A 5,336-nucleotide genomic window follows, 5' to 3' on the forward strand; every position below is an offset into this window, starting at 1 on the left:
GTATCAATATCAATATACTAGTTGTGATACTGTGCTATAGTTTTGAAAGATGTTACCAGTGGAGAAACTGAGTGAATTAGTCAGGGTTCTCCAGAGAAACAGAACTAATAGGATTATAGATACAGATGTGGATGTTGATGTAGATAGATAGATAGATAGATAGGTAGATAGGTAGATAGGTAGATATATATAGGTATGTAAGAGGAGATTGATTGTAGGAAATGGTTTGTGTGATTATGGAGACTGAAAGTCCCATGAGTATGCATATTTATTTGTGTAATCATGTATATCAGACACAGGGAACCATTGGGAAGAAAAGACACCAAAGTAATAGTAGTCCTCTCTTAGGATTATGAGCTTTCTTTCTCTTTCTTTCTTTCTTTCTTTCTTTCTTTCCTTCTTTCTTTTGTTTATGGGCATTTCCTTATTTTTGTATAGTGAATACATATTATACATGCAATTTTCAAAGCACCATATTTTTAAGACATTGTTTAGACCAACCCTTAATCCATTGCCTGAAATCCTGCAATAAATCTCTAAATAATTAGTCACTTCCATCTTTTATATCATAGAAATCAATATTTCCCAAAGCAGCTGAGGTAGTTCTAATTATTAGAATTGAAAGCAAATGTTTGTATGCCTGTGCTCTCTGAGGGTTAAGGACATGGACTTGGTCCTAGCGTAGGTCAATTCACTTGGCTCATTCCCAGGGGAAAAGGGGAAGAGGACACTCCCCAGTGTTCACAAAGGCTATGCATTACTCAAACATTGACCACAAGAGACACGGACATGTGAAGGTGACACAATCCATCTCTGCGCTGCACCCTTTCTCACACTGGACAATTCCTCATTTCCTCAGGTGGTCAGCAGGGAACATAAAACAGATTTTAAAATATGTAGTTGCTACAATCAGTAGCCAGAAATGAAAGTATAAAAAGCAATCCATTCACAACCAAGACCCCAAATCCCCACTTAACCTTTTAATGTTTACCTAACAAAAACTATAAAGAAAACCCCAACACCTTAATGACACAGTAAAAGGAAATCAGACAAGATGGGGAGTTTACCTTGCTCATAACTAGAAAGACTAAATAAATGTGAAGGTAAAACTTCCCGTTGACAGATTTTATGCAATGCTAATTAATGGAGCATTAAGAGTTTTATAAATATGAAATACAAAACAATGGTATGATGCACCTGAAAAGAAGCATACAAAAAGTTAGTGTTCTCAGAGGAAAAAAGATCATGTTGCAGAACTTCCCTTTCCTGCACTTAAGAACACTATGCTGTAACAGAGCAGCCATGATTAAAATTCTCGGGCAGTTCAACTTCCAGTTGAAGGGTCTGTTCTGAGTCAGCACGGTGAAGGAGAACAGGGGGAAGAGGCAGAGGTTGACGGCCACAGTGGGTGTTTTGGGAGGGTTTGTTTGTGAGACAAGGTAGCTCAAGTAAAATAAAGCTTATTTTAAGACTCTATCCAGCAATTTCATCTCACTTAGAATGGAAGCAGAATAGTAGGACCTCAGTGCACTAAAACCATGGACCAAGCAATTCTCTCCACATCTCAAGGACCCTTCCTGGTGCCTCCCTGATCCCCCAGCTCTGGGCGCTGGTCGGGTGATATCACTGTTCACAAAGTTCCAGCTCCTGCAGGAGAAGCGGCCCCAGAATATGTTCATGCCACGTCTTCCCTTTTATTCGCCTACTGTGGGAGGCAGGAGCTATTTCCTGAAATATAAATCCCTGGTTCTCCTAGTTTCCCCTTTTGTTGCGTTTTCAGCTTTCCAATGGCTATGTAACAAATTCCCTGAATTAAATCCCTTCTGTTTAACATGTCTACAGTGGTTTCTGTTCTCCTGACTGGACTCTGATTGGTACATGGCCAGCTCTAGTGCTGAGCTTGGTTTGGTTGTTTTGAGCCCGAGTGCACAAATCACAACCCATTTCTCTTGTGGGCAGGTATCCATTTCTGATCCAAAAAAAACACTTCCAGGGCATGGCTATCTGAGCAGATGGTCTGAAGCCCAAATGTTCTGGTACAGCTGAGAACAGGACAGTCCAGAAGCTGCGGGTAGGTGGGGAGTATGGGGGTGAGGAGGGTTGATTATTTTGGAGAGATGACAAAGAGATCCAAGCAGTTGCCCAAACATGGAAAGTGCAAAATCTGATATCAGAAATCTATTTTAGTATATGTGCTGTTGAAGCGAGTACTGATATCAGAAATCTAGAAAGGAATCCGTGACTGGCAATCACTGCGGTAACCAACTGGGTCAAACACCAAAAGTAGGCATATTTGCAGTCACAAGTAGTAGATTCCAGAAACGGGACAGGAGATGGCAGACATTTCAGAAATGTCATGGGCAGCTATGCAGAGATGTGCTTATACAGGGGGCGGGCAGTGTCACGCATAGTCACATAAAAGGACTTGAGAGGAATTACTATTTATCTGAGTTTGCCCCCAATGTGACATATTCTCCAACCCACCCTTTCTTATTTTGCTAATAATTGCCTTTACTTCATAGTTAATATTTCTTGTTTTCTTCATTTTGTCTGAAGAGTTTCTCCTTTTTAAAGCAATAAAGTTATGTGTTAATTTTAATGTAATATATTAGAATTTATAGATAAATGACAAGTGTCCAACCCTCCAAGGTTAACCTTTCAGACTATTTTTATGTCTCCATATTCTATGCATATGCCTATGGTCATCTGTGTATATTTTATTATTTGTTTAATGTTTATTTATTTTTCAGAGAGAGAGTGTGAGTGGGGGAGGGGCACAGAGAGGGGGGAGAGAGGATCCAAAGTGGACTCTGTGCTGACAGCAGAGAGCCTGATGTGGGACTTGAACTCATGAACCATGAGATTATGACTTGAGTGAAAGTCAGATGCCTAACCAACTGAGCCACCCAGGTGCCCCCTAATGTGTGTATTTTAGAATCAAAATTACTTTCCTTCTTAGAAGGAAATAAGAGGGAAGAGTCTTATAATACTAGATTTTTTAAAAATGTAGACAGATTGAGGGGTACCTGTGTGGAGCCTCTCTCTTCTGCCCCTCCCCCACACCTACCCCTCTCTCTCTCTCTCTCTCTCTCTCTCTCTCTCTCTCATCCCTTTCCCCTCTTCTCTCTCAAAACAAATAAATAAACATTGGGGCACGTGGATAGCTCAATTAGTTAAGCACTGACTCTTAATCTCGGCTCAAGTCACGATCTCACAGTTTGTGAGTTCAAACCCTGTGTCTGCACTGACATTGTGGAGCCTGCTTGGGAATCTGTCTCTCCCTTTCTCTGCACCTCCCTCTGACCGCCACTCACTCTCTCCCTGTCTTTCTCAAAATAAAAAATAAACTTTATGAATAAATAAATAAATAAATAAATATTTTTTAAAAAGTAGACTGACCAAATAAGAAATTTGATTTTAGTATATGTGTTGCTGAAGTGAGCACATGACTAAATAAGAAATCTGAGAAGTAAATTCAAACCTACACAATGAATTAATACATGAAAAATTGGTTGAAATAAGCAACAAATAAATGCATCCCTGTCAAACCACAGAGGAGAAACTAGACATTATTTAAAAGAATAGAAATATATTAAAGACTAGAAATACATGACCCCACTCTATTTGCCAGAATAGATTTGGAGGAGTGTAATAATTAAGCTGAAATCTATTTTCATTTGAAGATTAAAACTTCAAAAATGTATCATAAAATACAGAAGACAATCCAATAATGTTCCTTTCCTAAAAGAAAACAAGGTATCAGTGTTGGCATATTGAAGCACTTAAAGAAATCATTACTGGCAAGGTCAGTGTGGTTTCTATGCTGTAAAACACAAAGCCAACTATTTAATTAAAAAGTGAATTCAAGATAAAGAGCAAAGGAATGAGAAAAGAAAAACGTCAAATAAGGTTTATTATCTATAATATATAAGGGATTGATAGAAATATAAAAAGTCAGTACCCTTTTAGGGAAAGATATATAGCCGCCAAAAATATAAATAACAAAAAAACTTAAAAAGTAAATAAACACCTGGGAAAATTCCCAACCTCAGTAATAAGGAAGGAAAATGAATTTAAAACAAAGATGAAGAGACAATTCGTTGTGTCAAAAGTACAAGTGAGAAACACCTGGGTGGCCCAGTCGGTTAAGCACTTAACTCTTGATTTCGGCCCAGGTCATGATCCCAGAGTTGTGGGATTGAGCCCCACATCCAGCTCTGCATTGACAGTACAGAGTCTACATAGTATCCTCTCTTCTCTCTCTCTCTGCTCCTCACCCACACCTTCTCTCCCTCTCTCTCTCTCTCCTCCTCTCTCACTCTCTCTCTCTCTCTCTTTCTCTCTCTCAAAATAAATTAATAAACTTCAGGGGCACTTAGGGTCATGGTCTCATGGCTTGTGAGTTCAAGCCCTGAATCAGGCTCTGCGCTGGCAGTGTGGAGGCTGTTTGGATTCTCTCTCTCCCTCTCTCTGCCCCTCCCTGCCTCTCACTCTCTCTCTCTTTCTCAAAATAAATAAGTAAACTTTAAAAAATAAAGAAAAATACAAGCAAGAAAGATCCAATGTTAGCATAGTAATGAGTAAACAGGTATTTGAACATTGCCGATAGCACTGTAAATTAAGGAAACCTTCCTAAAAAACAACATGGCAATATATGTGTTAATTCCACTTCGGGAAAGAAAAAAGAAAAAGATTTTACAAACGATTTTTTAAATATGTACTACTCACTATTGTGGAAAACTGGATATAAGTCAAATGCCCCAAATAGAGGTAATAAGTCACTATGAAAACATTGCTATAGTAATATTGTAGAATATTGAGTTGCTAATAAAAAATAACAAAATCTGTGAATGATGTGTATTAATGGGAAGGAAAAAACAAATTAAAATAGTATGAAAATGACTTTTTTTAAGACTATGCAAAATTATGTCTACACAACAATAAAGATTTTTAAAGGAAGGAAGCAGAATTTCATAAACGGTGAATATTTTATGATAAAAAGCCTTCTTTGTACTTTTTGTTGCTCCATTTGGAAATTTTTTGCCTGGTCCAACATAAAACCATAATATATGCAGTTTCCAATGAGTTTTCCCAGATAATCAACTATGAAATTTAGCAGGTGACATATCTCACAATTCTCTATCCTAACTCCAAGCCACCTCCATTCTAGAACTCCTCAGAATATCTGAAATTTAGAATGGAAACCCCTACCACTTAGTCATTGTAGTGGGTTCTGCAGTACACCACCTCCCTAGATCTCCCACTCAGGACTGAGGCTCTCATTTCCCCAGCTGCAGGGGTTGGCTGACAACTCTCAGATGAGCGACTCTTCAAGA

The sequence above is a fragment of the Suricata suricatta genome, chromosome 11, assembly GCF_006229205.1.
Source record: "Suricata suricatta isolate VVHF042 chromosome 11, meerkat_22Aug2017_6uvM2_HiC, whole genome shotgun sequence".
Taxonomy (NCBI): Eukaryota; Metazoa; Chordata; class Mammalia; order Carnivora; family Herpestidae; genus Suricata; species Suricata suricatta.